Raw genomic sequence first — 10,083 nt, forward strand, 5'->3', positions numbered from 1 at the left:
AAACCCAGAATCCAGAAAGCAAAATCTGATGAATTATTAATGCCAAGAGGCTGGAAGTCATGATCAGAAGTTCAGCCATGACAGTGCCAAAGAAATACACCAGAAACGACAGGTCAGGGGAAGAGGAAGAAGATCTGGGAAATTACCTATACCTGCCTCAGTTACTATGGCTGTATAACAAATTAGTCCACTATTTAGCGGCTTCAAGCAACAACTTCAGTTTTGCTGCTGAATCTACGATTTCAGTGGGGATAGATTGTCTCTGCTCTACTCAGCACCATTTGAGGCGGCTGGAAAGTTGTGAACTGAAATTGTCTAAAGGGTCATTTATAAGTCTGGTGGTTGATGTTAGAAGACTCAAACATCTAGAGACTAGAACCAATGGGGCTTCTTGGATTGTCTATTGCTATGTGGCTTTTCCTTGTGATCTCTCCAGCACAGAGACCTCAGAGTAGCTGGGTATGTTGGTTTCCTGTTGCTGTACAGCAAATTACTACAAACTCAATGGCTTAAATATTGCACATTTATTATACATCATAGTTCTGGTGGGTCAAGCTAAGCCATATAGCTTAACTGAGTGTTCTTCTTAGGGGCTCATAAGGTTGCAGTTAAGGCATTGGCTGGGTTGCATGCATTCTCATCTGGGGGCTCAACTGGGGAAAATCTGTTTATAAGCTTACGCAGGTGCTTGGCAGAATTTATTTCCTTTTGCGCTTCTAGCAGTTTGTCAACAGGAAGCCATCTTCCTGTCCATTTTGAAAGGGAAGGCACATAGACATCATCTCTTAGTGGAAGGAATAGAAGAAAAGCACGTGGGAGTGGAAATCCATTGGTGTCGTTATCTTTGGGACAGACCATTTGCCACTGTTTGTCCTCGACCTCACGTTGTTCTTCCATGCAAAATACATTAATTTCCCTCTCTCCCAGTCTTTGATCTGCTTACCAAGATATGGAACAAGGGTGTGCAGCTACATGTTAAGGGCCATGTGGGAAAAAACTGTACACAGATTGTTGATACAATCTGAGAGAAAACACTGCATAAAGGGGATTTTGTTCATCTGAGCTGCGTTTTGAAATGGGAATTGGTTGGTGCTATATAAGAGCTTTTAAATGTTTGATATTCACTTTCGCACCATAGTTTGTAAAGTCTGTATTACTTTCTGTTTTATTTATGTCTGTTTTATCTCTCTGACAAGACTATAAACCTTCAGAAAATAGAAGCGCTGTATTTTGTGTCTTCTGTGTTCTTTGAGTAATGCTAGTCCCAAGGGAGGGAGTCAGCTCATGCCGACAAAATACATGAATTCCGTTAACTCCCCTGAGGCCCCCACATATAAATTACTGCCAGTCCTTGGAAAAGTCTAATTTGAAAAGGTGTCTGTTTATCAAGTCTGCTATCACAACAGCCCTTTTTATCAAGAAGCATGGTGTGACTTTGAGAAGGAGGTCGGCTGTCCAATGAAATGTCTTCCATTTAGGAAGCTATCTCTACATGAGGTGGAAAGAGAAAGGGAAACACACATAGAGCTGGGCATTTGACTGGGCTCACAGAACACTTGCATAGCTCAGGGTAAGTTCTGATCTTCAAAAATGTCTCCAAGGGGAGGACCAGCAGTTAGCGTAATGGCTATGTTGCTGGATTCCCATATGGTCAACCATGGTTCGAGTCCCGGACCCAGTGGCTTAAAACTCACGTCGGGCGTGTGTGCGTGCGTGCCCAAGATCCCAAGAGGAGAATGGAGGAGAAGGGATTGCAGCATGGCCATCCCCCCCTGGGGGGTGATTTCTTGCTTTCTGTCTCTCTGGTGAGCATGCGTGCCCTATAGCAAAAACCTCTCAAAAAAAAAAAAAAAAAAAAAGTCTCCAAGGGCCTCTCTTCTTCCATCCCACTTCCGGTGGAAGTCATTTCTAGTTTGGGGAGTTGAACTGGTGAGGTGGCTTATGGAACAGTTCCATTTCCTCACTGTGTAGGAATATGTTAAACAGGAAGTTTGGATTCAGAAATATCTTTTAAATTTTTTGAATTTAGTCATAGCTAACCTTGAACAGATTTTTGATAAAAAGGTTTTCTTCATTGCATTTTATCTTCTCATTTGTACTATATTTTTCAACCACCTCTCCCCAGAACCATTACAAAATACCCTCCTGTAGCTAAGCATAGAATCTCCCTCTTTTCTCTTAAATACATACAATCTGCAGCTGGGGGCAGGGTGGATAAAATCTATTGATGTAAAAATAGGAGTGACTGCAAATTGCTTAGAACTTAACTATTAAATTTGAGAATTTCTGAGAATCATGAGACAGCTTGGTGAAAAATGCACCCCCTGCCCCAGGCTTCTGAAGGAGAATAAGTGCATGAAAAAGCGCAGGCGTACGCATTTTTAATAAGCACTGATCTAGAAGTGGCCTTCTTCTCTGCCTTTTCCCAAGGCCAGCATTAAGTTTGATGGCAGATCTTCCACACCCACACAGTGAATTTTCCTTTCCATTCTCCTTATCCCAAATTTACCATTCAGAAGAATAGAAAGCAATGGGTCAAACTAACTGATGAAGATCCTTTTCTGCTCCAACATCTATGATTCTATTAATTATATCTTCAAATAATTCCCAAATGATCATAACCTTCCAACAAGATTGGACTTTTTTTCTTGAAACCAAGCTAGGCAGCTTCATATGTGTTCTAATTTCACAGGCTCTGTACCCTGTGGAAACACTTCCAATTAAACACAACTCTCAATTCAAATTAAAGTTCAACATTGGGGATTGAAATATAAACTAAAGAGGATTCCAAATTTGTTCCTTTTCTTTTCTCCCAGGGACCTCACACCATCATCACCTGGCTAATTTGGCTCATCTCACATACAGGTTATTCTGATTCGGGGCCCATTAAATGTTCAGTAGCTGAAAATGCCTTTCACTGCTCCTTTGGCCAATGGCTTGTGCCACCAGCTGAGACCGACATTATAGGTCCTGGACAATGTCGGTGACAGCACTGACTTCAATGCATCTGTTTCCTGTTGCTCCTGCATAACAATAGCTTATTCACTCATTCTTTACACCGCATATTCAATAGATGGTGGCCGAAAGGCTAGAATAAATTATATGTCTTTGTTCTTCAGGAGTTTACAATTGTTCCATCCATACAGATAGAAGGTGTGGCTGGGTACCCATTCCTTTCAACATGGGTAAAGATGAGGAACTAATGAGAAAGGAAAACTAGGTTCAAGAATTTTATAACTGTTTCCATCTATTATAGACATCATTAGGACTAAAATGGACTTAGAGCATCAACCATGATGAAAATGAAACTCAGAGCCATGAAGGAACTTGCCCAATATTACATGGCCTGTCTATTGTCTCTTTCTGCCAGAGTAGCAAGCTTGAGAAGTCCACAATTGGCTTAGATTTACCAGTCGTCTCCATTAAAATCTTGGTTATCCGAATGGAAATGTAGCTTTCTATTTCTTTAACACTTTTTGATTAGCTAGTCTAACAGAAAAAAAATTCAAATCATTACCAGTCATAAAATTTTAGAATATAAGAGGCCTTCCAGATCATCTTTTCTAACCAATTCCTTTATAGTTCTGGAATATGAGGTTCAGAAGGTTGCAGCTTAGACTCACCCATCTACATGGGGGAGGTGAAAGGATACTGGAATCTAGGAGTCCTGATACCTAGTGAAAAGCCACTCCTGTTCTGCTTCATTGAGGCCAGCAAGTGGCATAATATAAGGCACTGGACTCCCATGTAGCTGATTGTGGTTCAAGTCCCAGACCCAGTGGCTTGAAACTCACACTGGGTGCTTGTGCATGCATACATGTTCAAAAACCCAAGAAGAGCATGAAGAAGGGATTGAAGTGTGGCCATCGTTTCTGGGGAGTGATTTCTCATTTACTGTCTCTCCGGTGAGCACTCGCACCCTATTGCAAAAATCTCTCAAAAAAAAAAAAGAAAGAAAAATACATTTCAATGTTGACCAAAATATATCAAAAAGGCTTGTTTACAATTTTCTTCTAAACTGATAATGATAATATTGAGCTGAAGAGGACAACATGATACACACAATCACCTATGGCATTCTCACTTTGTAGGCTACCAGAATGGATGTGGACACCAATAGGAGCTCATTAGAAATGCAAAATCTCAGAACCAGTAGTTGGTGTAATGACTGTGTCACTGGACTCGCATGTAGTCAACTGTAGTTCGAGTCCTGGATCCGGTGGCTTAAGCTTATGCCGGGTGCATGTGCATGTGTACCCAAGATCCTGAGGAGAATGGAGGACAAGGGATTGCAGTGTGGCTATCCCTCCTGGGGGGTGATTTCTCGCTTTCTGTCTGTCTCTGTCTTTCTGGCAAGCTTATGCGCCCTATAGCAAAAGAAAAAAAAAAAAAAACCTCTCCCCCCAAAAAAGAAATACAAATTCTCATGTCCACCCCAGACCTGCTGAATCAAGTCTTCATTTTCACAAGTCCCCAGGGGACTTGAATGTAGGCCGAGTCTGAGAAGTGTAGTACTTCTACAATACTTCTCTACTAATGAGCAGAGCAGTGGGCCTCAGTCAAGGTGACAGAGTAGAGCAGACAGATAATGCAGCAACTCCAGAGTTCTACTGTTCCTTGCATGGCCCTGAGAAACTATCTAACCTTTCTATCAGCTTCCACAAGAGATAGACTGAGACTCTGGTAAGCAGGGTGCTGTGAGGAGCTGCTGGCGGAAAGCTTTTTCCTGTGCAAATCGTGGAGGACAGTTTGTGTGATGAGAGTTGAGTGACACACATACCACACATTTGATATGCTCAGTGAATGCTATTAATAACAATGTGAATCACAGCGTTACTCCCCATTTACTTCACATCTCAGGGAAGAAATGCATGCATTGCACAATCCATTGAATCAGGCAAAGTCTAATTTTCCTACTGAAAAAATCCTGAGAATCAGGCCAGTGCAGGCTTCAGGAGGAATCCTGACTTAGGTTTCAGAAGCAAAATCATTGCCATTTAAAAGGTAACACGTTGGGGCTGGCAGGTGGCATGGTGGTTAAGGGCTCTGAATTCCCACATGGCTGACTGCAGTTCAAGTCCTGGACCTGGCAGCTTGCTTTTCACTTGCTTTCTCGCTCTCTCTCTGTCCCTCTCTAATCAATTTTAAATAAAGTTAAATAAAATAATTTATTTTTAAAAAAATAAAGGTAACATGTGAGTTCTGTTTCCTCATTACATTGCTTAGTTCTGCCCTCCCTGAAGCTTCTTTAATCTATAGGCTTTGGGCTCCACCTTTAATGTTTTGACTTGCATTTTTGGTTCCAAAGTAAATACTGACTAAGATGGTGGTAAAATCAACATATCCTTTGAAAGGCTGTTAATCTGGGCTTTAAATGCAATCAGATACCAGCAACATACACATTGTTGTTACAGTGCTGTTGTAGGACAGGGTTTGAAGAATTCCTTTCTGCAGGCTGTGACTACCTCATACCAGTTATTCTAGGGAAGGACTGGCATGTATATTTGGCAATGATTTGACTTAATAAATCAATAGCTACAGTAGCCACTTGAACGACATAGGTTTGAATTATGTGGGCCCACTTCCACAAGTATTTTTTTCAATAAATGGTTATAAATGTATTTTCTCTTCCTTAAGATTTTCTAAGTAATCTTTTCTTTCTCTAGCTTACGATATTGTAAGAACCTAGTATATAATCTACATTGGGTTATCAGAAAAGTCACTATGTATTTTTTTCTATGCAAAAATGCATCATGACTAGGGCCAGCCAGTGGTGTGGTGACTCTCACACGGCTGATCATGGTTCGAGTCCCAGACCTGGTGGCTTGCTTTCTCACTTTCCCTTTCTCTCTCTTTCAGTATCTCTCTGGTCAAATTTAAAATAATTGTGATAATAAATAAAATAATTCTTTAAAAATGCATCGTGACTTTTCTGACAACTCATTATAGCATATGAAATATGTGCCGTGTTATCTGGAAGGCTTCTGGTTGACAACAGGCTATTAGTAAAGTTTTGGGAGGGAGGGACTTCAAAATTATGCATGGACTTTAGATTGTGCTGGTGACTGGTTCCCTTAAGCCCTGTGTTGTTCAAGGGTCAACTGTGTTCTCAGAGCTATTCTTGACCTCTGATCTGCAAATCTGACAGCAAGGGGAGATTATAGTAGCTATACTCCTGGCAAAATGGAAATCAGCTGGTTAAACATTTGCTGAAAACTGTTAGTGACCTCTGATAGACGCAAACGTAAGTTGGCCGTGTGTCCTTGGAAAGTTCTGAAATATCAGAGAAAAATAGCTGCCTGACCCAACACAACCCAGCTCCTGGAGCAAGAATTTCTCTGGTCCAGAGAGGTGGGCGGAAATCATGTTTCTGCCGGTCTCTCTCCTCTATCATTGGGTCCAAGGTAGTGGAATCTGTGATAGGAGGGTTTAGAATGATGGTTATTGTCGTGCCTTTCTGAAGAGCCTCAAAAAGTTTCCATCTCAAACTTTCTGCCACCCCTACATGAAGAAGGAGTTCAAGAACTTTTCTCTTATCCTTTCCTCTCCCTCAATGGCTGACATAGTGTTTTGCACACCATAGGTACTTAGTAATTATTTTTTAAATAAATAATTATGCACTGTGTTACAATGATATTTTATACAGTTGTCTACTTGGACATTTACCATGTTGAATTGTTTGATTTATCCGCATGTCTTGTTCCATTGTTACAGAAAAGTCTAGTTCTTATTTATCATTATTTCTCCAACACTTGGCACAGAACCCAAGAGTTAAAGGCTCATCCTTTTGTTATTTGGGAGAAAGTAGGGTAGCAATAAGAGTAAGATAACCCAGGACCAGCAGGTGGTGTGGTAGTTAGGGCACTGGATTCCCTCATGGCAGACCATGGATTGAGTCCCAGACCTGGCAACTTGAAAATCATACTGGACACATGTGTGTGCATGCCCAAAATCTTGAGAGGAGAATGGAAGAGAGGGGATTGTGGTGTGGCCATCTCCCCTGTGTGTGTGTCGAGGGGGAGGACGGGTGATTCCTCACTTTCCCTCTCTGGTGAGCGCACATACCCCATGACAAAAACAAACAAAACAAAGCAAAAGAGTAAGGTAACCCTACTCACAAATATTTTAGTGACAAATTTAACATACTCCTCTTGAAAAATGTAAATGCAATAAGACAGTAACTAAAAGAGCAAGATTGAGAATTTCCCCCTAAAAGGAAAATTAGGAAGTTAAGCATTTTCTACTACATGGCAAAAGGAGGATTGGATTCCAAAGCTTAAAGCGATTCTTTTAAAGCCTTTATTAATATTTTCTGTATTCACTAAAGGAAAATGAGCAGCTGAGAGCATACTAAATAAGAAAATACCAATGATGCACAACACATCTTTAATTAGTAGTAATGAGTGCTATGTAATTAATTCAATTTGTCATCCCTTCTTCAGCAGAAACACCTCCCTTGCCTGCAGTTTTTCATGAGATGCCATAAATGTGTCCTGATTTGCTGCAAATAAGGTGTTTCCTTTCCGGACCTGATTCTTTGACATGCAAGTACTTGTCGCCTTCTTGTGAGCTGAAGCTTGTCCCTTGGGTCTTTTACAGGAGAGTGACCCAGAGGCTTTGGATATTTGGATGAAATGGATTTCTCTAGTTGGCCTAGCTTAGGAGACATCTCTCAAGCCCTTTCTCCAAGACCCGGATGCTGCAGATTTAACTCTGTCCCTGCTAACTTCAGGTCCAACTACAGAGGCCTTCCACCCCTTACCAAGATCGCAGCTCCTCCCTCCTACGTGACAGTGGGTGAACTCCAATTTCTGGCCTGATTTTTCTCTAATGTAATTAGCACCATATAAATGTCTTTGCTGTCTACCACTAATTCATATTTGAGTTCTAACTGATCATGTCAATGGCTCCTCTTTCATGGAGTTTCAAGTTTAGCTTTTAAACCAATTGCTAGTCCTTATTCACTTAAACTCATGAGACACATGTCAGCTAATAAGTTATTGAATTGGTCTTTGGTCAGGGACATCAGATAACCACACAAAGTCATGAAGATGAACTGTCCTTTGGACCTGACGGTTAAAGGAAACCGTGTCGATGCTTCAATATGCATATTGTGTGACTCCACCAAGAAGAAAAAGACATTCCCTTTCCACCCCAAAACAAGGAGAGAAGGGGACAAGAAGAGAAGGAAAAGAATTGTGAGGGAAGACGATAGCGGAATTCCACCTAAGGCAGACCCAGGTCAAGGAATAAAATGGGCTGTAATCAATCTCGCTTGAAACATTCCTAAGAACAAATGCATGCCTCTGTTTATTTCATGAGTTATTTATTTTATGTCACTTGAAGCAAATCAACATGAATAAATGTTCGTCATTCCTTAGTAGTATGCCCTTTTGGGTGCAATTGTAGAGTAAAAGTCTGAAAAGCCAAAAAGATAAAAAGCAGATCTGATGCCACTTTTCGTTGGGAAAAGCCATTCTATACACTACATCAAGAGCAACGCTTGGGACCAGCAGTTAGCGTAATGGCTATGTCGCTGGACTCCCACGTAGTCGACCGTGGTTCGTGTCTCGGACCCGGTAGCTTAAAACTCACGCCAGGCGCGTGTGCGTGCGTGCCCAAGATCCCGAGAGGAGAATGGAGGAGAAGGGATTGTGGCATGACCATCCCCCCTGGGGGAGTGATTTCTCACTTTCTGTCTCTCTGTCTCTCTCTGTTTGTCTGGCGAGCATACGTGCCCTATAGCAAAAAAACTCTTAAAAAAAAAAAAAAAAAAAAGAGCTTGGACCCCTTTGTCAGGGCCGGGGCTGTTACTGGCTATATGATGTATCTGCAAAAATTAGAAAAATATTCCCCTTCCTCCAGGCAGAGGCAACTTCTGACCAGGCCCTGGCCAGCTGACAGCTCCAGGCTACGTCTCAGCCAGACACCCTCAAGCAGTGAATAAACTGCACTGTCTTTCCGAAGTGCCCTTGTCAATGTCCTACTTAGATCCTTCCAATGGTTTGTTATTGCCCTCAAGATAAAATTTAGGTTCTATATTGTAGTTCAGGCTCACTCTCCTCTTCTGGAACTCTTGATTAGACTAATGTGAGACTTTTAAACTCTGTCTTCTGTATCTTTTAACATCTCATTTAATACTTCTCATCTCTCTTGATCTCTCTTGTGCTCTCTTCTGCCAAATTTCTCTGGACCTATCTTCCAGTTCATGAATTCTTTTATCAGCCTTGCTTAATATAATGCTTAATATGTCCACTGAGTTTTCAATGTCAACCATTAATTTTTAAAATTTCTGTTCTGATTTTAAAGTCTAGGCTGCCTTTTTGTTTGTTTCTTTTTCACCCTCTGAAGCTACGTTTTACTTGTCTATTTGCTTTTGATTTAGAAGGCTTAGTATTTTTAAAAATAGTTCTTACAGATAATCACAGTATCTGAAATGTCATGGGTCCTTTCTGCCCTCTGTTTTTCTATTTATTCTTCGTACCTGGTTTTCTTAAATGAGTATTCATCTGTTCATTCATTCCTTAGGACATTATTGGCGATAATTACTTGAGGCCTAGCATGAAAGCGAGGCTTTCTAAGTTTTACATCTGCGTCCTTCAGATTCCTAGAAGTATTATCAGTGTGGAACAACTTGAACGTAAGTTCATAGCTTCAGGTTTTCTGACTGCCCTGGTAATGTGACTTTAGGCTATGAATTCATGGGAAGACTTGTTTTCCATTACACATTCTTTGGGCCAGGTGTTTAATTTCTCCTGCTTTACTCAGGTTCAAAAAGACTTCTCTTGGGGATGAAGATACTTTTGCTTTATTGTTAGTCATTAAAGGTGCAGTCCACTAGGATCCTAGCTTTATGTGCAAGATCTCCTCTTGGACTCCTTATTTGAGCAAACCTGGGCTTTGTCTGTGTTCTTTTATCCAAGAAGCCTTGGCAACTGAAGTTCAAGTTCAAACACTCCATTTTCTGCTTGTTTTGAGGGGCTTTTACCTTTATTTAGATGTTAGCTTAATAGTTCTTAATTGTCATGTCAGCTCTTGAATGCTTTCAAGATTTTCTAAATTATATATTTTATTTTAGGACCA

At 40.9% G+C, this 10,083-nt stretch overlaps 1 long non-coding RNA gene across 1 annotated transcript in view; it reads left to right on the top strand.

Moving 5' to 3' along the window:
• LOC102485060 (uncharacterized) overlaps positions 1 to 8,254 on the top strand; it is a 9,653-nt gene extending 1,399 nt beyond the window's left edge. Inside the window, exons 2-3 of the long non-coding RNA XR_333193.1 lie at positions 7,443 to 7,512; positions 7,600 to 8,254. This is a non-coding gene — a long non-coding RNA (uncharacterized LOC102485060). The remainder of the gene's footprint in view (positions 1 to 7,442; positions 7,513 to 7,599) is intronic.
• The last annotated feature ends 1,829 nt before the right edge of the window (positions 8,255 to 10,083 follow it).

The sequence above is a fragment of the Tupaia chinensis genome, unplaced genomic scaffold, assembly GCF_000334495.1.
Source record: "Tupaia chinensis unplaced genomic scaffold, TupChi_1.0 Scaffold000012_1, whole genome shotgun sequence".
NCBI lineage: Eukaryota > Metazoa > Chordata > Mammalia > Scandentia > Tupaiidae > Tupaia > Tupaia belangeri.